This window comes from Diabrotica virgifera, chromosome 7 (genome assembly GCF_917563875.1).
Source record: "Diabrotica virgifera virgifera chromosome 7, PGI_DIABVI_V3a".
Lineage (NCBI taxonomy): Eukaryota > Metazoa > Arthropoda > Insecta > Coleoptera > Chrysomelidae > Diabrotica > Diabrotica virgifera.
The window spans coordinates 96428238-96454948 of NC_065449.1; the positions used below are offsets into that span (position 1 = coordinate 96428238).

Genomic DNA, 26711 nt, shown 5'->3' on the forward strand with positions numbered 1-26711 from the left:
TATAATGCGCATGCGCCGGGCTGATAGGTTTTAACATATAAAAAAATCACCCTCTATCGCCGGTAAAGAAGTATAACTTCAAAAATACAAGTGTTTGAGTTGACACGTATAGGAAGGCACCGGCGGTTAGTCTTTGAAACAAGGGCTTCGGCTTAAACAGGTAAAACGAGTAAGGAACCTTACAAAACTGTTCCCTGTTTCTTAATAAATTTTGTTTTAAAATTTTTTCATGAATGGGCATTCTTCGTTTTTATTTATAAGTACCTACACAAAAATTAAAATTTATTAAGCAGTTACATTTCCTAGTATGCACTTGTGTAGTTCAAAACGTCCCCATCAAATTAGAAACAAAAGAAGCAAAGACCCCGCGGTACCATTCTCAGTATGCCACTAAAGAAATTAACACCAGCATAATACAATCCAGAAAAGCTATCGGATGCCTTAAGGTAATTCTCTGGAATAAGAAATTAATATTACAGAAAAGATAGTTTAATACTTATGAAACTCTAGAAAAGAGAGTTTTATCTTTAATTATCGCCACCTTTCTCATCCGTATTGGATGAGAAAGGTGGCGAGAAAGACCGAAGACGGATGGAAGCTATACAAAATGGATGTAATAAGGCTAACGTTAAGGATTTGGAGAAGGTAGATGATAAGAAATGAAAAAATCAGGAAACGCATGGGCATAGAGGGTACAATAATGAATTACATATAACAAAAGCAGCGCATTTGGTACGGGCATGTACAGCAAATGAAAAACAATAGACTCGAGACAAATACTCGCATGTGCATCTAAGAAAGAAGAGAGGACTACTGAAAATACATACTTAGATGAAAGCAGTACAAAAATTAATGAGTTCCAAAAAACTTAGAGAACGGCAATCGAACAATCTACATGAATGGAAATTGGGCATCGAAAAATGTCTAAACACAAACAAACGCTATTATGATATTCATTGATTTTAAAAAAGCACATGGATAGAGATTTTGTGGTGGGCGCTTAAAAAGAAAGGAGTTTGTGGTAAATATGTAATAATAATCCCCATCAGTAATAACTATTGTTAGGACAGAGGACAGGTGTGGCAGAGATTGATAAATTTCATTTGAAAATAGGATTGCATCAGGGCTGGGTGCTTAGTCCTTAAAAATATATTCTCAATAGAGTTGGATCAGATAACAGAGAAAATACTGGGTAACATTTCCTTGTATTTAATGTATGCTGATAATGTAGTGTTATGTAATAGGAAATACTGAAACAGATTTTGTTCTGAAGCTATTTCCTTGTGGCATTTTTATAATTAAGTATTTTCTATGGGAAATAAGCCACAATTTTACTAAAAAATGAATTTATTAACGTTTCGAAGCCCAAATCGGGTTTCGTTGTCAAAATACAAAATACTATTAAAATAAACAAAAATGTTGTTGCTAAGTAAAAAAATTCTTCTAATAATTTATTTAATCTGACTCTAATAATATTGGCAATTCAGACGTATATTATACATTTTAAAGTAGAAGACTTTAAAATGATATCGCCAATATTTATGAGTTGCGTTCCTGGGACGACTTTACTAAAAGATAGTTCATTCGATTACATGAAATCAATCCAAACTTAAGAATATCCGTCGCAAAAAAATCATAGCATGTGATCTGTCTTTAAAAAGACAACCAAATGCAACGATGACAGTAATTTTAGTAAAGTCGTCCCAGGAACGCAACTCATAAATATTGGCGATATCATTTTAAAGTCTTTTACTTTAAAATGTATAATATACGTCTGAATTGCCAATATAAATGAGTCAGATTAAATAAATTATTAGAAGAATTTTTTTACTAAGCAACAACATTTTTGTTTATTTTAATAGTATTTTGTATTTTGACAACGAAACCCGATTTGGGCTTCGAAACGTTAATAAATTCATTTTTTAGTAAAATTGTGCCTTATTTCCCATATAAAATACTTAATGAAACAGATTTGTAATAAAGACTGGAAGAGTGGAGACAAGCTCTTAAGAAAAATAGTTTAGGACACAAATAACAGAGTATTTGGAATGTTTGTTTAAAGATGGAGTTATTACATAAAATGATAACTTTGGACTGTCACATGATTGTAATAAAAAGTAATAATTTTACGTAGGTACTTACATAGGATTGGTATTACAGAGTATAGGCGTTTGTTAAAATAGCGTATAGCGTATTCGCTCCGAGCGTTAACAAAGTGTCAAAGCAAAATCGACCGACCTGCTCATGGTGGCGGTTTTTTGAAATTTTATTAGGACGCTTTGTGCATGTTTACATGAGACATTTAAAAAAAATGCCGTGTCACGCTAGTGATATTATAGATTAATATAAACAGAAAATAAAAACGCATTTAATCTGATATAAACTCTTCACTTTCCAATATTGATTATCAGTTTGACTTTGTATACATAACCTCACTATCGCAGTTTATGTCAATAAATCTTTATTAACGAAAAAGAAAATATTTTTGTTGCACTATAAATTACAGTATAAATTAATAACTAATGAATTCTAGCAATTGTATTCGGTTATAATCACTACAAAATAAAATATTTAAATTTAACAAAATAATCCCATAAGACTCAATGTTAAAACGTCCTGACAAAATCTGACAGCGCGTCATGTGACTGTAAGTAGAGGGGAGACGCACGGGGCCAATAGCAAGCTGAAAATTTGTTAATAGCTTAACGGTGCCTAGTCGGACAAACTTTGATGTACGGAAACACTGGAACTTGGGAAGTTTTAATTGTGGAACAGGTTACAGGTTTCGAACGTCAGACTACACAAACGTCCCATGTATTTTGTCGGACAGAACTTCCAATTGATTTGTTACCCTTTCATTAAACTCTCATGCAAAAATCAGACTATGAAAGAGCCTCGAATTTCCCAAGTCTATTACGCCAGTCAGTTATATCCATTGCCAACCGTTGCCAGTTTGCTGCGCCTATTTTTCCCCCATCCTCGCCTACTCCATCCTTTCATCTGAGTTTTGGCCTACCCCTATTTCTACTTCCCGCCGGTTGTGACATATGGATTCTTCTAGAAGGGTTGTTCTGCTGTGATCTTGCTAGATGTCGTGCCCATCTTAGTCTTCCTATTCTTATAAGAGATACTACGTCTTTACCACCAAATATATGTTTATATCTGTGGTATATCCTCCTCCAAGATGCCACCGAATATTCCTCTCAGGATCCTTCGTTCAAATATAAGCAAAAGGTTTTCATCTGCCTTGGGTCTTGGAGATGGTTCATGTCTCTTATCCATATGTCAACACTGTTTGTATAAGGGTTTCGTATATGGTTATTTTTGTTTTTTGGCTTAAGTTTCTGCTTCTCATTTACCACTCAGACTGTTATTTCCCACCAATATAATTCCTGTCATTTGACATGTTCTACGTGTCGGACTTATTAAAATGCCCAAGATATTTGTCGGACACACATTTTTTCATATCATCGAACGCGTCAGGATGACACGTTCCACAATTAAAACTTCCCCTGTTCCAGTGTTCTCATCCATCAAAGTTTGTCCGACTAGACACCGTTAAGCTATTAACAAATTTTCAGCGTGCTATTAATCAACTTTTTTTTGGTACGCGGGATCCAGGCTTAGTAGGTAATGGGAGAAATGGATGGAGATTCATGCAATAGAATTAGGTGATAGGAAAACTCCAATAAAACTGAAATGAAAATTGCATAAATTTGCCATAAGACTAGCTATATGTAAGAAATTGAATTTTGGGCAGCTACAAAGAAGGAGAAAAAACGATTGTACGTGGCGGAAATGAGTATGCTTAGGTGGATGCGAGAAGTGACAAAAAAGGATAAAATTAAGAATGTGTATACTATGGTAAGTCTCGGGGTGGCACGTTGCACCAATTGTCGGCAAAATGAGAGAACATAAGTTAAAATGGTTTGAACACGTTCAATGTCAAGACGTTAATTACTCCATATAAAGAATAGCTGATCTGCAAGTTCCTAGGAGGAGTATATAGGAGAGGAAAACTAAAGAATCCAGGGGGCAGATGCCTAGGCAGGACATATCGGTAAATGGAATTGATATTGGTAGGACCCAGAACAGAACTTATATGGAGAAATGTAATTAGAGAAACCGACCCCGGTAGGAATAAAGGCAAAGACAGTGATAGCAATAATGATACCAATAAGCAAAAGGAACAAACCGCAGTGGAAATAAATATAATACAAAAAGAAAGAAATGATACATATATATGTTCCTCATTGTTGAAGTACCTACACTGTGAAATTTCGAAAAAACGGAAAATGAATTGTGTAATAATTCAACAATATTCGGTATCAGGATGAGGTTATTGTCTTCTTCTTCCTGACTGGCTTTACAACTAGTGGTGAGTCTTCGCCGCATCCACTATAGCCCCCATCTTCTACGATCTTGCGGTTCAATTTTCCATTGTTGTATCCAATTTTTTTTACACCAATCCTGGATAAATCGGCTTCAACACCATGCTTTCATCTTTCAGCTTCTCTGGAACGGCCTATTGATCTTTTACTGTCTGGTCTCTCAAACACCACTGTCTTTAATACTCTATCTTCCTCTGATTTTACCATATGACCTGCCTATCTTATCCGGTTAGATTGAAACTAGGACAAATAATCCCCGGACAAATAATCCCGGACAAAAAATTCCCACAAATTATCCCTGGACAAAAAATCTCCAGACAAATAATTCCCGGACAAATAATCCCCGGACAAAAAAGCCCCACAAAAAATCCCGGACAAATAATCCCCACAAACTTTTTGGACAAAATATCCCCACAAAAAATCCCGGACAAAAAATCTCCAAGAAATACTTGTCGCCGAACAGTTCTCTAAAAAGTTTTTCCGTGAATGAAACAAATTTTTTGTAACAAATCTAGGACTATTGCTGTCTTACCAGAACATTTTAACCGTCCTGTCGAGTACGGAAAAAGTAATGGCATTTGAGTATTATAACTTTTTAAAAGCAAGGACTCAGAAAATCACGGAATCAGACTAAAAATTTTCCACAAAATTTTCCAAAAGACAAATACAGTTAAACATTAGGAGACTTCATGTCCACATTTTTTTTGATAGTTTTGAAATAGATATGTTTAATTTATTTAGTTGGCCGGACTCGGAAAATCATGAAAATTTCATTATTTTCATTACGTCTTTGTATATTATATAAACCCCTTACCCCTTTTGCAACCCATCTGCCCAAAAAATTTTCTTCATAAAATCGGTAGTATCCTGTCATTATGTGGATATGTCAGGACTCAGAAATTGATTGCAACACCCCATTTTTTTCATGTAAAATCTAATTTTCACATGAGAATATCACAGGAAAACCCGTTTACTTTTCCACAAATTGTAAGTAGGTACCTCCTCTTACCTTCCAGTATCGCAAAGGGCAGGACCCAAAAAATCGTGGCTGAACTTGTGTCTAATATCTCCCAGTCTATAACTCTCATGCACTGAGGTTGAAAAACATTTGCGTCGATTAAATTCACGGGAAAACTTTTATAGAACTATTCGGCAGCAAATATTTCTTATCTTGGGGATTTTTTTGCCCGAGATTTTTTGTGGGGATATTTTGTCAAAAAAAATTTGTGGGGATTATTTGTCTGGGATTTTTTGTGGGGATTTTTTGTCCGGGGATTATTTGTCCGGGGATTATTTGTGGGGATTTTTTGTCTGGGTATTTTTTGTCCAGGGATAATTTGTGGGGATTTTTTGTCCGGGATTATTTGTCCGGACTCCCTTCTGAAGATTTATCTCTTTGAGGACCAAATGACAATGAGGTTTAATGACGTTGATGAGGTATATTGATTGAGCGAAGTAAACGGTCACAATGAAGCATAAAATATAAAAAAAAACAGAATTCAACAACAGAAAATATTATTATAATCAAATGACCGAACTCTGGCTTCATAATAAGTATTATGTATCTACGAATAATACGAATTTGTTTGCGAGATTTGTAGGTATTTACCTACCACAGATCGTGAGTAGAGAATGACACCTAATATTTAAAAAAGTAAAATGAAACAGTTTGAATTTGTCTTTGCATCTATTTGACAAAATAGTAGGTAGTACTTTTACATAACACTAAAGAATTTTTGTCAAATCTTTCGGCAAAACGATACGTCATTTTGCAAGAATCCAAAGATTTTGCTACAATTGTGGCTTTCCCTGTACTTTTAAAATCAAAAGGTTTAGTAGAGTTAAGAAATATTTTGATGAATTATTACATAATCAACGCATCTCAACTCAAACCCTGAAGAAATATAATATTATAGAGTAGGCGTGTTTTTCGGAAATCTCGATGTAGTCATTGAACAAATTCAAGCTGGATTCAGAAGTTTTGGATTCAAGCTGGATATCTTTTCAAATCGGATTCAGAAGTTTTTGCAGGAGCCAGTAAATTAGTTGCTGCGTACCCGTCAGATTTAAGTAATGAATTTTTGGGACCTTTCAAGTATTACGTAACGCAGGTGGGGGGGGGTCAAAAATCTTCAAAAATGGCGTTACGTAATAGTTAAATTCCCATTACAGTGCGTTACGTAGGGGGGGAGGGGGGTCAAAAATCTTCGGAAATCGCGTTACGTAATACTTGAACGCTCCCTTTGGAGCAACTGCAATTTGTTAGAAAATCATTAAGGACACAGTTGGAATCAGCGAACTCAATTTATGATGCAGCCAAAATTATTCTTATCGATTTTCAACTTTACTTATTATAACCGCTAGTTCAGAAAGATATATTTCTAAACTTAAATTAATAAAACCATATCTTCGTAGTACAATGTCAGAAGCACGCTTATATTCTCTAGGGCTTATAAGTATTGAAAACGAAGTTGCCCATCAGATAAATATTAATAAAATGATTCTAGATATATTCGTTGATAGTAGTGCACAAAGAAAGTTGTTCATCTCATAGAATAATACTATGTAATAATGTAATAATTTAAAGAGTGTAGGTGCAAAATTTCGGACTAATGCTTTTTAAATGCATTCATTTTTTTAATCCAGAGAAATCTAATAAAAATTTTGAAAAGTTTAAACGCAGAAAGAAAGATTACATTATTACCGAGGGCTGAAAGTTACTTAGAATAAACAAAAAATTTCTTTTGAATGGGATATTTGAAATTAAAAATCATACTAAACATTCTCTTTTTTTCACCCCTGTAACTTATTAAATTAAATATTACAGAAGTTTTCAGGGTTCATATGTAATCTTTCATTCTGCGTTTAAATTTTTCAAAAATACCTACTAGTTTTCTCAGGATTCGAAAAAAATAATTTTAAAAAACATTAGCACGAAATTTTGCGCCTACGCTCTCAATTTTTGTTCTATTTTATTCTATACCAATAAAGATTAAAAATATAAGTTTTTATAAACAGTGCATAAATACTCTAACACATATAGGTACGTTTTTGTTACACAAGGCGCATTTAGTAATTTTTTAAAGGGGGCCCCATTTCCTATTCTACGGGGGGCCCCGACGCGACGGAGTTTGTTACGCCACAGCATGTTAGCTATGTGTATGCCAAATTTCATCTCAATCCAAGCGGTTCTTTAAAATTTACAGCAAAAACTGTAAGTAAATGGACTATAAATTAGCCTGTTTTTATAAATGATATATTTTGCTCAGCCGAGATTCACATTGACACATTCGGAATAGGAAACATACAACACCAAAATGCCTACCTCACACTATTAACTGCTCAAATCAACTTAATCTTTCATTAAAAAAGAAGAATTATTGGAAATAGTGGGAGTGTAAAGGTACTAAACTCATAAAATTTGGTGGAAGTTATTTTTATAAAATATTTTTATTTTGTACAATAAATAGATAATTTTCTCATTTATTATCAATACATTATAATGGTGTAAATAAATAGGTAATTATTATCTATTGATTTAAGGTTTATGTTATTTATGTCTGTTTACTATTAATAATGTTGGCTATAAGCAGGTATGTTTGGTTGTGTATGTAGTAATTTTCAGTCACGTCGAGAAACCTAACTTCCCAAAAAAGAAATTGCCAACATCAATAGACAGTTGTGTCTCAGATAAGCGAATCGACTGTATAATATGATGATTTATATTTAATGTTTATTAGAAACTTTAATATTATCCTAGACACACGGCTTAAAATATTGGATGAAGAAAAATACTCTCTAGATTGATATAAAAAAGGCAGACAAATTTTGTACTATCAGCAAATATCGACATCGGTTAAACCCAATGAGCACACAACATCTTAAAATATTTTTGACGAAGATGTATATTGTGATATTTAAACGAAAATATTCCGTACAATGTGCTGTACAAAAAATAGAAAAGTACCTAGGCCCTAGCCTAGATCATAAAACAAGACACTGCAAATGCAGAAAGCACCTTTAAGTGAACAAAAAGAAAATACTAGATACTAAAAATAAACTCAAAAAAGGTGGTCATAATACCTGTGAAAAAGAAAATAGCAAAGCCTGTTCCATTTAGTGAAAGAGTAAGAAAAAGTAAAGTCTTCAATTGTACTTTTTTTGGCCAAAAATATATCTTCTCTTTTATTCCATCTATAAATTGGTATTATTAATCAAAATATGTTTTATATAACCTATCGATACAATTCCTGAGAGAGTACACTTTCGAACGACATCAACCTCATGGTATATAGGTACTTATGCTTCATTGATTTTGAGAAGACTTTTGATGAGGTGAGGCATACCTAGTGCACGGATAAACCTGCTTTGCAAACAGAGACTGGGGAGCGTTCAAGTATTACGTAACGCGATTTTTGAAGATTTTTAACCCCCTCCCCTACGTAACGCACTCTTATGGGAGTTTAAGTATGGCGTAACGCAATTTTTGAAGATTTTTGACCCCCCCCCCCCAACCTACTTTACGTAATACTTGAACGGTCCCCTTATTTAAATGACATGACTTTCATTAAAAAATTATAAATGCTGTGAACAAGGAGCTTTCGTAAGAAATGATAATAACCTAACCAATAGTGGTCCTATCAGAAGAGTTGAAGCAAGGCTGATCCTATTTTTGTAGTATAGTACCCCCTTTTTTTTAATATGTAGGTACTGAGGGAAGATACTTCAAAAAGGTTCTTTTTGGGAACATACAGGAAGGCATAAAAGTAATCGTAAGATATTTTTGAATATTTTTAATAACAATAATAGTAGGGAGCCGCGGAAGACAACAACAAAGAAAAAACTTGCTATGGAACTTTGAGGACCTTACCATCTTGTTTATTATTCTTATCTTATTGTTATTGCTGTTAAATTTTTGTAGATCGTTTTTGAACACATCTATGATGGTGAAAGGAAGCTATAATTAGCTTACCTCAGCTTGGTACCATCTTTTTAATTTCAGTACTTAAATTACATCTCAACTGAAACTGGACTAACGTTTCTTCGTTATTGATATTTTATGGACTTTACGGTCTTTAAATGTACTTATATTCTTCTTAATATATTAGTCATGTTGTGACTGTCTGATTGACTTAATATAGTCCATGCCATTAAAAAAAATAACAATAATAAATTTACAACAAACAAATACAGCAGATAGAAAAGATTAAGTATCTAGAATGTTGGACAATGAAAGATATGAAAATAGAATAAATATTTTGCACAATAGAAAACAGAAAACGCAATAAGTGCAAATTACGAATTTTTAATATTTTGATAATGGAGGATAAGATTGACAACTAACAATATAATTAATCTGGTGAGTGAAATTCGTAAAATCAAAATAGCTAAACACAACAGCATGTCCAAGGCTGTTTTAGAATTGGATATTATTGCAGCTTATTCGCGAGGCTTAAAGAGCAGATAGATGTGCTTCTAAATCAGAGTTACCTCATTCATCAACTTTCTTGTCTCGAATGTGATAAGCAGTATATAACACAAACATCGCAGTGGTTGAAACAAAGAATAACGCAGCACAAAAGTGATTGCAAAACGGAAAAATTCTTGTGTTCTAACACAACATGTCACAAATTTAATTAATCATATGTCAAAATATTGGATATAGAAAACACCTACAAAAAAGACTCTTTCTCGAAATGTACCACATAGACAAAAACAAAAAGTCAATTAATTATAAGACAGATACTTGCAAGTAAAGCGACATATTATAAAGCAATATTTTAAAATTCTGATAAACTAAAAAAATCTAGCACTTGGTTCGATAATAAAACTAGTTGACCCTAATGTCACATGTGGAAAAAGGACCAAAATCAGTGCCGCTGTGACGTTCGCAGAAACAACATGTGTTTGCCTTTTTAGGCAAGATTCTGCATGCTTTAAATAGTTTGTGGCAAAAACTGAACATCAAGACGATTTTTTATAAATTTTAGTAATATTTCAAGATACCTACTTTAGTTTAAAACCATATCTACTCATGATGAAGCTAATCTTCAAAAAAACAGTCAGTTGTCAAGATACATTTTTGGAGTTTGATAGACATAATATTTCACATACTTAACACTATAAGTCATAAAATTGATAATTGACAACCATATTATATAAAATAATTGAAATGTTTAATTAGTTAAAAATTTTGATACAAACAGCCTTCCAAACTTACCTTATGTGTATCTCCAAAAATCGTGATGCTGGATTTGGGGAAAACCCCCTCTGTGGTCACAAGAGAACTTTTGAGTAGAGTTACAAAAGATAAACAGTCTTTCACTTAGTTCGATCTCATTTTTGCTCACCAACAATGTTCAGAATCACGTAAAAAATTGCAAGAATATGACAGCGATTCGTAATAAAAATTCGTGTGTAAATACTTATGTCAAAGTCAAAGCACACCGAGCCCGATCTTTATGGAAAACAATTGCCGACTAGTTTTGGACCATTTGTCAGATGTAACACGAGAGTAAACGTTGCTAGGGGAGGTGCGAATACATCTTCGACAGAGCATGCTCTGTGCGAAGAGGGCGGGGCATGTGGTTGTGAAGACGGAGATCGCTGATGAGAATTTGTAAAGGGGGTGGAGCGAGATACAGGGTCGGCACCGATTATATACAAAGTAATACACTTCTCTATAAGAGACTTACAATGTTTGGTTTCTACAGTGAAAATAAGAGTGTCATGGTCGAAGATAAACATATCAATAACGAGAAACAGATTAGAATCTGTGGCGCTCTATAGAGAGCCTCAAACAATCTTATTATTAATTCTCTTTTACTTAACGTCCATGTTAATGGCATAAAAAATAACTTAAATTTTTTTGTGTATAGGGTTTGCTAAATTTATTACAATGACATTACATCTTTTTATGCATACTTGTTAAAATTTGGGCGATTAAATTATTGTGTCAAAATAGTTATTTATGAAACAATTCGTGAAGTATGCTTTTTGTGAACGCACGCGATGTTTAGAGCTCGAGCGACAGCGGAGCGAGTGCTATAGGTACATCGCGTAAGTTCGCAAAAAGTAATTCACGCACAGTTTCATACAATATTTTATCTACGATAAACAAATAAAAAAACTGTAACTCTTCATCACTGGAATTCATTTCTATTCTACAATTTTTAGAACATTGACATTTAAAAATTCTAACTTCTTTCAAACCACAAAACTGTCAAAACTTTTGTCGTAATTTATTGCTGACAAGGTCATCACCATGACAACGCAAAAGTTGAGGATATTTAATTAAATGAAAGTGTGCCAAAAACAGTGCGAAAAAGTAAATCCCATTTAAAATACATTGGGGAGCGTTCAAGTATTACGTAAAGCGATTTTTGAAGATTTTTAACCCCCCCCCCCCCCACCCCCCCGCCAACATGCGTTACGTAATACTTGAACGCTCCCTTGTTACTTCACGCACACTTTAAATCCTTCACGCACTGCTATAATGACAGTAAGGTGCCAAGGGTAATATAAGGATAACAACGCTTGAGGTCAATGGTATATAGGTGGAAAGTGAGGCAAAATGGTCCCTCTAACTTCTAACATCTTTTTAGGCTACACATAACAAAAAACGAAATATTGAAGCACAGTTTAATTAGACAAGAAGTTGCGTATAATAGAACATATTTCTTTGAAAAAATATTATTTAAGTATAGAGTTAAAAGTAAAATATCATTATTTTTAAAAAGCCCTAAAGAGACCATTTTACACCATGGTTAGGGTAAAATGAACCCATCCATGAGGTAAAATGGCCCCTATAGTTCTTTTGTAAAGGAAACGTAATTTCTACATTTTTATTTACAAAAATCGCAAATATACAATTTCTGCTTTCCAGTTACACCCGCACACAATAAATGACACCATTTATTGCACAAACTTCACTTGATCCAAACCTCCTTCGCCTGCGATTTACTGAATAATTCCGAGCAAAATATACAGGCAACGTCATCTTCATCATCATCAGATCTCTTATTTTCTTTGTTTTTTTCCAAACACCTTTCTGCTTACAGCTTTTCTAGCTGATAGTGAAGTTGGCTTGGGTGTTTTCTGTTTTGCTTTCATCAAAAAATAATTTGGTGTGGAGGTGAAAACAGTCGATCCTTGCGAGGGCCTTGAACTCCTTGTCTGAGGAGGTGCCTGAGGTAGTGGATATATATCATATGGAGTTACAAAAGTATCGTCCAGCGATGATGGAATTTCATTTTGTTTTGAAGTGCTAATTTCAGAAATTGGGATTGAATTACCAACTACGGAGCTTGTAACGTCAACTTTATGATTTGAAGCAACAACTTCCGGATTTGAAGCTGCAGTGACTATAGTTTCATTGTCCGATAATTCTTCCGGATTGTTTCCAAAAAGGCTGACATCATCCAAAGATTGTCCACTAGCTTCCCATTCCTCTGAATCGTCTGATGAAAATATGTTACGAATTTTTCTTTTCCCTATAGATAAAGCCCTTACAAGAGAAGAAGTATCTCTTTGTGGAGAAGGGGTTCTTTGTTCGTGGATGGGATCAACGGTTTCATTTTCCACTAGAGGTCGATCAGTCGTATACGATGGTTTAAATTTCAAATCTGGGAATATGTTCGGATTAAAAGGATAAATGCCTGTTTTCTCGAATCCACTGAGTCCGTTGTTAAGTGTGGCAGCTCGTCGGTACGATTTTCCAACAAGCTAGCTATGTTATACAGAGTTACGACCTTTCCAGGGTGTGCCTTAAGCCATAAAATAATTTCCTCATTAAAATACGTCGTTAGAGGTGAAAATACTGCTACATCCAATGGCTGCATCTCGTGCGTGCAATGTGGAGGAAACGACAGCGTTATAATGCCATTTTCTCTGAAGTATTCTATAGCTTTGACAGATTTGTGGCTTGAATGACCATCAAGCAATAATAGAACCCTATTTTCAACTGACAACTGTGTATGCTGTTGGAAATGCTTTAAAACAGAATAAAGATGTCAGATTTCATGTATCCAGATTCGTTGTAAAGAGAAAGTGTTCCAAGTGGGGCACCTTGAAATAATAATTCATACCTTCATTTGCGTGGGAATATTATTGCTGGAGGGATGAATTGACCTGCAGCATTTATACAGAGAAGAACGGTGACATTTTGTCCTCTTTCAGCGCTTGTTTCCTGTTTCCGTCCTTTATGTGCTAAAATTTTGGGTAATTTGCCAGGGACCGTTTGGATGCCAGACTCATCCATATTATATATCCTCATAGGGTTTATGTTATTTTTTATTAAAGCCTCTCGCCCTGGCAGCTGAGGTAGCCTCAGGAGTTCTAAAAGAAATCTCTTGGTGTCTCTTTAGAAAATCTCTAACCCAAGCCGTTCCAGCTGACTTTTTGTTTTTAGAAAACCTGTGTTTAATACCATTCCTCTCCGCAAGGCTACTGTGAGGCTACTTTGTGACACATGTGGTTAATTTGTGACAGTGGCCTCTAAAGTTAATTTATTAACTTGACCGAGCCATTAGAAATGCTGCAATGGTTAAAATGTCTTATTTCAATAGTAGAAGTAGACTATGTGAGCTATCGAGGGAACAATAATCAAAGTTCTTAGTGCAACTTCGCTCGTGATGCCACAGCTCATTTGATCATCGTCAAAACAGGTGATTTTAGTTTGGCGCCCAAACTTTGACTTTTTTAGAAGAATTTTTAGAAGATATTTCTACCAAAGTAAATTTATATTTTAACACAATATGTTGCTTCCATTTAATATTAAACTGTTGTCTGTACAAAATGTACGGATGTTTCTTTGTGCCACAGTTAGAATTCCATATAAATATCGTAGAAAAATTTACGTGTCACAAAGAAACCCCCACCCATGAGGCGACTTTGTGACAACTTTTTTTGACATTTTCTTGATTTCTATAACATATAGCGCATTATACTTTTCACTGAACATAGAGGAAAGATTGAGCTTTCAGGTGGTATTTTTAAAATTATACTAAACCGAAAATGTATGTACTAAGTATATCATCACAAAACCTAAAAAAGTGTCACAAAGTAGCCTCAGTTTACGGTACGCCATTTTACAAATGTTTTTCTTCGTCATGCCAAATAGTCGGTCTTCCATCTCTAAAATATACTCCTTTAAGGAAGTCTCCCATTTTTCGAGCAATGTTGTAGTGAATCGACCAAGTATTTTCGAATAACCTGTTGCCTAAAAGAAAGTTACGATAATTTTCTGACATCTCCTTTATAAATAAACTAGTCTACTTTTAGTTCACTTACCAATACATTTTGATTTTTGGCCCTTCTTTTTAAAATACTTAAAGGCAGATTATAAAGCCTAGCAGCTCTTTTAAAATGCATACCGTTAGAAATATTTTCCAAGGCAAGTTTCATTGAATTTGAATCCCATTGCTGTCTTGTCGTCTTCCGAACATAAGTTCTAACCATTATTTCTGTAAAGATAATATAACTACATTTGATTTTTATAAAACATATTTCTGTATAACTCAAAACTTTATTTGATAGGCTAAGCAAGGGTAAAATGGTCCCCGGGGTCATTTTGCCTCAACATGGAGGGACCATTTTACCTCAAAATCTGATCAAATATAAAAACTAATTTACATGAGTGACTTCTGATTAGAGAAATTGTAACATATCTGATATAAACAGAAAGAATACAGTTTTAAACTCCATTAAAAAATATTCTACTTACTTTAATTAAAACGCCTAAAAACACAATTTTTGCGAGCACGAAATTAACAATATAACGTGTGTTTTTATAGGTTATATTAAAACTAGCCTAATATGCTTCGCACATCTTCACAGCTTCGTACATAAGTGGCGCTAGTAGTAGTGAATATAATAAAGAAAGCTAAACGATGGTTTTATGAAAATTATGAGAAATATGTTGGGGGACCATTTTACCCAGGGGGACCATTTTATCCAAGTTTCCCTACGTTGAACGGTAGCGTTATTATCCATAATACCCGTGGTGGCTTCAACTTGTAATGCCCGACTAAATATTCTTTATATGCAAAAAATTTGAATGAATTTTGAATTAATTAGTTTTCAAATAAGTACATTTAGGTACCAGCAATAGTCGTACCTAACGTATCTAATTGTGGTACTTATTCATAGTTTTACTTAGGTTGTTTATTTTTCAACTTGACAGTATTTAACTATTAGTTATTTAAATTTAATACCCTAGCTAGGGTGTTAATTTAAAAAATAACGCCCTAGGAAATATATCGTATTTAACTAACTTTGAAATCATGTCATTATTTGTCAAATAATATACCAGTGGGACATTAACAAATATAATAGGCCTTGGGCCCGCATATACAATTATTATTTATGACCACACCGTTGAAACTTTTTGTACTTGTTATTTGGGTGGAGTCGGACAAATTTTGAGCTTGGCGCATTATGGTAGTGGGGCGTTTGTCTGTCAAGCGGTGACGAAGTTGTCAATTTTATGCAAGAAAAAAATTTATTACCACATTGGTCATTCTATTTTAATCAATGGATTTTATCATATAAACAACGAAAACAATTTTGTCGGACAAAAATATTGGGGCATATGACGCGTCGGACACGCTAAATATGTCAAATTTATGAAAATAATAAATTTATTACCACATCGGTACTTTTAACGGTATCTATCATAAAACCTTTTTACAATAATGTGGTAACCTTGTCGGACAATTTTCACGGGGCATATGCGCAGTCGGACGCACCGAAGATGTCAATTTCCTGAAAATTTTTTATTTATTACCACAGATGTCATTTTTATTTTGTACTGTTCTTTTACATGTGTAATGCATATTGGATCACTTGTCGGACAAAAATAATGGGGCGTTTTGGTACAATTAAAAGAAGAAGTAATTTTTATGCATACAGGGTGTTTGGTAAAGAATGGGCCATAGCTTAACCTCAGGTTCCTGAGGTTAAAATAGGCCGATTTAAGCTAACTTACCTTAGTACAAAGTTTATAATAGCCGAGATACAGGGTGTCAAAGTTAAACTTTTTTTTTATTTATTATTTAATATTTCCTGATAGGTATGAGATAACAACATGAAATTTTATATTTGGAGGTTTCTTGGGTCGAGAAATCTAAATTCCTTACCAAAAATTATGCATTGCCCAGAGGGCGCCACATATGCCTTTCAGCACTCATTTATTACGTTCAATTTTTTTTATCCCTCACTCTGTATAATTTTGACATTAAAATTTTTATTTTCCTATTAGTTTTACTTAATAAAGGTATACTTCTTTCATCTTCCTAAACTCAACCGTTTTCGAGATAAACGCATTTTAAATATGCGATACACCATCATTTTTAGCATAATATCATTGAAGTTACACCCGAAAAATAACTTAAAATTTATGAAAATAATAAATTTATTACCACATGGATAATTTTAACGGTATCTACCATAAAACCTTTTTACAATAATGTGGTAACCTTGTCGGACAATTTTCACGGGGCATATGCGCAGTCGGACCCGCCGAAAATGTCAATCTCCTGAAATTTTTTTATTTATTACCACAGATGTTATTTTTATTTTGTACTGTTTTTTTACATGTGTAATGCATATTGGATCACTTGTCGGACAAAAATAATGGGGCGTTTTGGTACAAATTAAAAAAAATTAATTTTTATACATTTTTGACTTCATATTAAATTACGTATTTTTCGGCTCATATTACCCGTATGCGCGCCAATGGTGAATATTAAATTCTTAACTGTAGTTAAAAATGTGCAATAACTACCTCTTAAAACCCACCAAATTTCATTTGCATATCTCAACTGGTTTTAAAGCAATAAATAAATCGTCAGTTTGTCAGAAAAACTTCAACACCCCCTATCTCGGAAACGATGCATTTGTGGACATACGTTTTTCTCGTAAAGCAAACTGACTTTATTCTGTCATGCACAATTACTCCTTAAAGTTTGCCATTTAAAAACACACTTTGTCTATGAAAAACATGGCTAGTTATTAAAGTCCTTAACTTTTTTATTATCCAACATAAACGAATGAATGAAAAAACTGAATGTTGAGAAGGAATGAGGCTATAGTTAGGTATTAATTTTAGTATTTTATAGATGCTAGAATATTCCACGGGGTGATGCGAACTTTGAGAAAAAACATTTTTCCCTTTTTAAATAGAAATTGAATAAAATTTCTGAGATCGGTAACTTTTGAATGGTATATACAATTTTCAAAATTACAATGGGATAAGACAGGGAGATTCCCTGAGTCCTCTGTTGTTCAACCTGATCATGGACGAAATAATAAAAAAAGTAAGAACAAAAAAAGAATACCAAATGGGAGAAAAACCACTTAAAATAATCAGCTATGCAGACGACGCAATACTAATCTCTCAAAGTGAAGATGATTTACAACGTATGCTGCACGAATTTAATATAACCGCTAGAAAATTTAACATGTAAATTTCCCTAAAAAAGACTAAATGCATGGTTATAACAGCAGATCTAATAAGGTGTAAATTAGAGCTGGAGGGTCAAATAATAGAACAAGTCATGGATTTTAAATATCTAGGCATCACACTATGCAGCTACGGAAAGCTCGAAACAAAAGTGGAAGATCAGGTGAATAAAGCAAACAGAGCCGCAGGTTGCCTGAATGAAACAATATAGAGAAATGAAAACATCAGAAAAGAAGTGAAAGGCAGAATTTACAAAAGAGTCATCAGACCAATAATGACATACGCGGCAGAAACACAACCTGATACAGAAAGGACAAAAAGAATGCTATAGAAACAGCAGAGATGAAAACATTGCGAAAAATCGATGGTAAGACGCTGTGGGATAGAGCTAGAAGTGCAGATATATGAAGGAGCTGCAAGGTGGACAACATTAATAACTGGGTGAAACAGAGGTGTAACCAGGATGATCCTTAGGGGGAGTTACGTCTACTTGAAGGTCTCTGGGGGTATGGAATAATAATTGTGTTAAGCGTATAGAGCTCAAAGTACATCCAAAAGGGGGGTTATAACCCCCAAAACCACCCCCTGGTTACGCCTATGGGGTGAAAAGCAGAAGAGTAGAATGGAACGACCACATAAGCCGAATGACAACAAATAGAGTAGTAAGGACGGTCAGAGAAGGTTCCCCAATAGGAAGACGATCAGTGGGAAGACCACGAAAAAGGTGGAATGACAACTTACTGGAGGCACATTGAAAAACAGACAGAGTAATGTCTATATAAAAGGAAGAAGAAGAAGAAGAAGAAGAAGAAGAGAAGAATTTTCAAAATTAAACATGCTTTGGAAAGGTAATGTTCAGTACTAAAGGAAGCTGTAAAGTCGGACTTAAATTTTCTAAATTTTTGGGAGTTTTGGGGACGAGAACGAAAAACAGACTCTAAATGGGACGTAAAATCCACACCCTTGGACCAAAATGGATGGTGGACATATATCTCTTTTCCTATATTTTAAGATTGGATTTGGCCCAATTTTTTCAATTCAGTCACATTTAGAAAATCGAAAATTTCTTGTATAATATAGTGTCGCATGTACGGGAACAGCCGTTCTCTGGGATATAAAAAAATAATAAGCATCAAGGAGACTAAAGCGAACTATAAACAATTTTTCTCGGTTAGATCTACATAGATCAAACTGAAAATTTGTAGAAATGCACCTTATAATATTTATAAGGACGTAACGTAGAGAACATTCCTTCTTCTTCTTCTTTCTCATAATCCTTAGTGCCCTTCAGGGCGTCGGATGTCGGGTTCCGCCTTGTAGAGAACATTCTAAAATTTTAAAAAAAATTTCCGAAATTTTCCCTCTTGTCGGAAAATCTTTTTGGAAAATTTTGTGTACAATTCTTTGTCATGCCCTTTTAAGTGTAGTACTTAGCGTGTGTACCAATTTTTAGCTAAATCGATTCAAAAGTAACCGAGAAACACTGTTTTAAATTTTTTTTTGATAATACCTCTTCGTCGATAGCCTAAAAGAATTAAGATTTCTGTTAGTTTGCCCCAACATTTTTGTCAGACAATTATATTTTTTGTTTAAGAATAACTTGTAACCTACTACTTTTGTCGGAAAAATGGTTGTAAAGATAAGGGATGCACGAACCCAGCATAATTTGAAAGTATACTTTACTAATAAAAATAAATTTTTTGTCCGACTGTCGAGTTGCCCCAATATTTTTGTCCGACACTTCGATTTTTTGATTAAGAATATAATTACTTATAACCTACTAATGTTGTCGGAAAAATGGTTTTAAAGGTAAGGGTTGCACGAACCCAGTAAGGTTCAAAAGACAGTTTATTAATAAAAATTAAATTTTTTGTCCTACTTTGGATTTGACCCAATATTTTTGTCGGACACTTAGATTTTTTGATATGGAATATAACTACTTATAACCTGATACTTGTGTCGGAAATTCTTTTTTATTTCGAGAAAAAAAACTACAGAACGATGTTTGTCGTTGTTCAAGGAGTATGTACACAAATTATCAGATCACAATTTTTCTAAAATTTTCCCTCTTGTCGGAAAATTTTTTAAGAAAATTTTGGGTTCCGATCTACGTCATACCCTTTTAAATGCTTTACTAAGTGTGTGTACCAATTTTCAGCTAAATCGATTCAAAAGTAACCGAGAAACACTGTTTTAAAATTTTTTTTTGATAATACCTCCTCGTCGATAGCCTAAAAGAATTAAGTTTTCTGTTCGTTTGCCCCAACATTTTTGTCAGACAATTATATTTTTTGTTTAAGAATATAATTACTTGTAACCTACTACTTTTGTCGGAAAAATGGTTGTAAAGATAAGGGATGCACGAACCCAGCATAATTTGAAAGTATACTTTACTAATAAAAATAAATTTTTTGTCCGACTGTCGAGTTGCCCCAATATTTTTGTCCGATACTTTGATTTTTTGATTAAGAATATAATTACTTATAACCTATTAATGTTGTCGGAAAAATGGTTTTAAAGGTAAGGGTTGCACGAACCCAGAAATGTTTAAAAGACAGTTTATTAATAAAAATTAAATTTTTTGTCCGACTTTGGATTTGACCCAATATTTTTGTCGGACACTTAGATTTTTTGATTTGGAATATAACTACTTATAACCTGATACTTGTATCGGAAATTTTTTTTTATTTCGAGAAAAAAAACTACAGAACGATGTTTGTCGTTGTTCAAGGAATATGTACACAAATTATCAGATCACAATTTTTCTAAAATTTTCCGTCTTGTCGGAAAATTTTTTAAGAAAATTTTGGGTTCCGATCTACGTCATACCCTTTTAAATGCTTTACTTGGTGTGTGTACCAATTTTCAGCTAAATCGATTCAAAAGTAACCGAGAAACACTGTTTTAAAATTTTTTTTTTGATAATACCTCCTCGTCGATAGCCTAAAAGAATTAAGTTTTCTGTTCGTTTGCCCCAACATTTTTGTCAGACAATTATATTTTTTGTTTAAGAATATAATTACTTGTAAACTACTACTTTTGTCGGAAAAATGGTTGTAAAGATAAGGGATGCACGAACCCAGCATAATTTGAAAGTATACTTTACTAATAAAAATAAATTTATTGTCCGACTGTCGAGTTGCCCCAATATTTTTGTCCGACACTTTGATTTTTTGATTAAGAATATAATTACTTATAACCTACTAATGTTGTCGGATAAATGGTTTTAAAGGTAAGGGTTGCACGAACCCAGTAAAGTTCAAAAGACAGTTTATTAATAAAAATTAAATTTTTTGTCTTACTTTGGATTTGACCCAATATTTTTGTCGGACACTTAGATTTTTTGATTTGGAATATAACTACTTATAACCTGATACTTGTGTCGGAAATTCTTTTTTATTTCGAGAAAAAAAACTACAGAACGATGTTTGTCGTTGTTCAAGGAGTATGTACACAAATTAACAGATCACAATTTTTCTAAAATTTTCCCTCCTGTCGGAAAATTTTTTAAGAAAATTTTGGGTTCCGATCTACGTCATACCCTTTTAAATGCTTTACTAAGTGTGTGTACCAATTTTCAGCTAAATCGATTCAAAAGTAACCGAGAAACACTGTTTTAAAATTTTTTTTTGATAATACCTCCTCGTCGATAGCCTAAAAGAATTAAGTTTTCTGTTCGTTTGCCCCAACATTTTTGTCAGACAATTATATTTTTTGTTTAAGAATATAATTACTTGTAACCTACTACTTTTGTCGGAAAAATGGTTGTAAAGATAAGGGATGCACGAACCCAGCATAATTTGAAAGTATACTTTACTAATAAAAATAAATTTTTTGTCCGACTGTCGAGTTGCCCCAATATTTTTGTCCGACACTTTGATTTTTTGATTAAGAATATAATTACTTATAACCTACTAATGTTGTCGGAAAAATGGTTTTAAAGGTAAGGGTTGCACGAACCCAGTAAGGTTCAAAAGACAGTTTATTAATAAAAATTAAATTTTTTGTCCTACTTTGGATTTGACCCAATATTTTTGTCGGACACTTAGATTTTTTGATTTGGAATATAACTACTTATAACCTGATACTTGTATCGGAAATTTTTTTTTATTTCGAGAAAAAAAACTACAGAACGATGTTTGTCGTTGTTCAAGGAGTATGTACACAAATTATCAGATCACAATTTTTCTAAAATTTTCCGTCTTGTCGGAAAATTTTTTAAGAAAATTTTGGGTTCCGATCTACGCCATACCCTTTTAAATGCTTTACTTGGTGTGTGTACCAATTTTCAGCTAAATCGATTCAAAAGTAACCGAGAAACACTGTTTTAAAATTTTTTTTTTGATAATACCTCCTCGTCGATAGCCTAAAAGAATTAAGTTTTCTGTTCGTTTGCCCCAACATTTTTGTCAGACAATTATATTTTTTGTTTAAGAATATAATTACTTGTAACCTACTACTTTTGTCGGAAAAATGGTTGTAAAGATAAGGGATGCACGAACCCAGCATAATTTGAAAGTATACTTTACTAATAAAAATAAATTTTTTGTCCGGCTGTCGAATTGCCCCAATATTTTTGTCCGACACTTTGATTTTTTGATTAAGAATATAATTACTTATAACCTACTAATGTTGTCGGAAAAATGGTTTTAAAGGTAAGGGTTGCACGAACCGAGAAAGGTTTAAAAGACAGTTTATTAATAAAAATTAAATTTTTTGTCCGACTTTGGATTTGACCCAATATTTTTGTCGGACACTTAGATTTTTTGATTTGGAATATAACTACTTATAACCTGATACTTGTGTCGGAAATTTTTTTTTATTTCGAGAAAAAAAACTACAGAACGATGTTTGTCGTTGTTCAAGGAGTATGTACGCAAATATCAGATCACAATTTTTCTAAAATTTTCCCTCTTGTCCGAAATTTTTTTGGGAAAATTTTGGGTACAGCTCTACGTCATACCCTTTTAAATGTTTTACTTAGTGTGTGTACCAATTTTCAGCTAAATCGATTCAAAAATATCCGAAAAAATCTGTGTTAAAATATTTTTGGATAATACCTCCTCGTCCATAGCCTAAAAGAATTAAGTTTCCTGTTCGTTTGTCCCAACATTTTTGTCAGAAAATTACATTTTTTGTTTAAGAGTATAATTACTTTTATCCTACTGCTCTTGTCGGAAAAATGGTTGTAAAGATAAGGGATGCACGAACCCAGAATAGTTTAAAAGTATAGTTTATTAATAAAAATTAAATTTTTTGTCCGACTTTGGATGTGCCCCACTATTTATGTCGGGCACTTAGATTTTTTGATTTGAAATATAACTACTTATAACTTGATACATGTGCTGAAAATTTTTTTTTAATTCGAGAAAAAAAATACAGAACGATGTTTGTCGTTGTTCAAGGAGTATGTACACAAATTATCAGATCACAATTTTTCTAAAATTTTCCCTCTCGTCGGAAAATTTTTTAAGAAAATTTTGGGTTCCGATCTGCGTCATACCCTTTTAAATGCTTTACTTAGTGTGTGTACCAATTTTCAGCTAAATCGATTCAAAAGTAACCGAGAAACACTGTTTTAAATTTTTTTTTGATAATACCTCCTCGTCGATAGCCTAAAAGAATTAAGTTTTCTGTTCGTTTGCCCCAACATTTTTGTCAGACAATTATATTTTTTGTTTAAGAATATAATTACTTGTAACCTACTACTTTTGTCGGAAAAATGGTTGTAAAGATAAGGGATGCACGAAGCCAGCATAATTTGAAAGTATGCTTTATTAATAAAAATAAATTTTTTGTCCGACTGTCGAGTTGCCCCAATATTTTTGTCCGACACTTTGATTTTTTGATTAAGAATATAATTACTTATGATCTACTAATGTTGTCGGAAAAATGGTTTTAAAGGTAAGGGTTGCACGAACCCAGTAAATTTTAAAAGACAGTTTATTAATAAAAATTAAATTTTTTGTCCGACTTTGGATTTGACCCAATATTTTTGTCGGACACTTAGATTTTTTGATATAGAATATAACTACTTATAACCTGATACTTGTGTCAGAAATTTTTTTTAATTGGAAAAAAAAAACTACAGAACGATGCTTGTCGTTGTTCAAGGAGTATGTAAGCAAATATCAGATCACAATTTTTCAAAAATTTTCCCTCTTGTCCGAAATTTTTTTGGGAAAATTTTGGGTACAGCGCTACGTCATACCCTTTTAAATGTTTTACTTAGTGTGTGTACCAATTTTCAGCTAAATCGATTCAAAAATAACCGAAAAAATCTGTTTTAAAATATTTTTGGATAATACCTCCTCGTCCCTAGCCTAAAAGAATTAAGTTTCCTGTTCGTTTGCCCCAACATTTTTGTCAGACAATTACATTTTTTGTTTAAGAGTATAATTACTTGTATCCTACTACTTTTGTCGGAAAAATGGTTGTAAAGATAAGGGATGCACGAACCCAGAATAGTTTAAAAGTATAGTTTATTAATAAAAATTAAATTTTTTGTCCGACTTTGGATGTGCCCCACTATTTATGTCGGGCACTTAGAGTTTTTGATTTGAAATATAACTACTTATAACCTGATACATGTGCTGAAAATTTTTTTTTAATTGGAGAAAAAAAATACAGAACGATGTTTGTCGTTGTTCAAGGAGTATGTACACAAATTATCAGATCACAATTTTTCTAAAATTTTCCCTCTTGTCGGAAAATTTTTTAAGAAAATTTTGGGTTCCGATCTGCGTCATACCCTTTTAAATGCTTTACTTAGTGTGTGTACCAATTTTCAGCTAAATCGATTCAAAAGTAACCGAGAAACACTGTTTTAAATTTTTTTTTTGATAATACCTCCTCGTCGATAGCCTAAAAGAATTAAGTTTTCTGTTCGTTTGCCCCAACATTTTTGTCAGACAATTATATTTTTTGTTTAAGAATATAATTACTTGTAACCTACTACTTTTGTCGGAAAAATGGTTGTAAAGATAAGGGATGCACGAACCCAGCATAATTTGAAAGTATACTTTACTAATAAAAATAAATTTTTTGTCCGACTGTCGAGTTGCCCCAATATTTTTGTCCGACACTTTGATTTTTTGATTAAGAATATAATTACTTATAACCTACTAATGTTGTCGGAAAAATGGTTTTAAAGGTAAGGGTTGCACGAACCCAGTAAGATTCAAAAGACAGTTTATTAATAAAAATTAAATTTTTTGTCCTACTTTGGATTTGACCCAATATTTTTGTCGGACACTTAGATTTTTTGATTTGGAATATAACTACTTATAACCTGATACTTGTATCGGAAATTTTTTTTTATTTCGAGAAAAAAAACTACAGAACGATGTTTGTCGTTGTTCAAGGAGTATGTACACAAATTATCAGATCACAATTTTTCTAAAATTTTCCGTCTTGTCGGAAAATTTTTTAAGAAAATTTTGGGTTCCGATCTACGTCATACCCTTTTAAATGCTTTACTTGGTGTGTGTACCAATTTTCAGCTAAATCGATTCAAAAGTAACCGAGAAACACTGTTTTAAAATTTTTTTTTTGATAATACCTCCTCGTCGATAGCCTAAAAGAATTAAGTTTTCTGTTCGTTTGCCCCAACATTTTTGTCAGACAATTATATTTTTTGTTTAAGAATATAATTACTTGTAACCTACTACTTTTGTCGGAAAAATGGTTGTAAAGATAAGGGATGCACGAACCCAGCATAATTTGAAAGTATACTTTACTAATAAAAATAAATTTTTTGTCCGGCTGTCGAATTGCCCCAATATTTTTGTCCGACACTTTGATTTTTTGATTAAGAATATAATTACTTATAACCTACTAATGTTGTCGGAAAAATGGTTTTAAAGGTAAGGGTTGCACGAACCGAGAAAGGTTTAAAAGACAGTTTATTAATAAAAATTAAATTTTTTGTCCGACTTTGGATTTGACCCAATATTTTTGTCGGACACTTAGATTTTTTGATTTGGAATATAACTACTTATAACCTGATACTTGTGTCGGAAATTTTTTTTTATTTCGAGAAAAAAAACTACAGAACGATGTTTGTCGTTGTTCAAGGAGTATGTACGCAAATATCAGATCACAATTTTTCTAAAATTTTCCCTCTTGTCCGAAATTTTTTTGGGAAAATTTTGGGTTCCGATCTACGTCATACCCTTTTAAATGCTTTACTAAGTGTGTGTACCAATTTTCAGCTAAATCGATTCAAAAGTAACCGAGAAACACTGTTTTAAAATTTTTTTTTGATAATACCTCCTCGTCGATAGCCTAAAAGAATTAAGTTTTCTGTTCGTTTGCCCCAACATTTTTGTCAGACAATTACATTTTTTGTTTAAGAATATAATTACTTGTAACCTACTACTTTTGTCGGAAAAATGGTTGTAAAGATAAGGGATGCACGAACCCAGCATAATTTGAAAGTATACTTTACTAATAAAAATTAAATTTTTTGTCCGACTGTCGAGTTGCCCCAATATTTTTGTCCGACGCTTTGTTTTTTTGATTAAGAATATAATTACTTATAACCTACTAATGCTGTCGGAAAAATGGTTGTAAATAAAAAAATTTCAGGAAATTGACATCTTCGGCGCGTCCGACTGCGCATATGCCCCGTGAAAATTGTCCGACAAGGTTACCACATTATTGTAAAAAGGTTTTATGATAGATACCGTTAAAATTATCGATGTGGTAATAAATTTATTATTTTCATAAATTTGACATATTTAGCGTGTCCGACGCGTAATATGCCCCAATATTTTTGTCCGACAAAATTGTTTTCGTTGTTTATATGATAAAATCCATTGATTAAAATAGAATGACCAATGTGGTAATAAATTTTT

The 26711-nt window shown here is 33.0% G+C and overlaps 1 protein-coding gene across 1 annotated transcript in view; it reads right to left on the bottom strand.

Moving 5' to 3' along the window:
* LOC126887857 (dorsal root ganglia homeobox protein) overlaps positions 1-10863 on the bottom strand; it is a 405607-nt gene extending 394744 nt beyond the window's left edge. The window contains exon 1 of the mRNA XM_050655752.1: positions 10612-10863. The gene's annotated coding sequence lies outside the window, so the exon portion shown is untranslated. The remainder of the gene's footprint in view (positions 1-10611) is intronic.
* Between the last annotated feature and the right edge of the window lie 15848 nt (positions 10864-26711).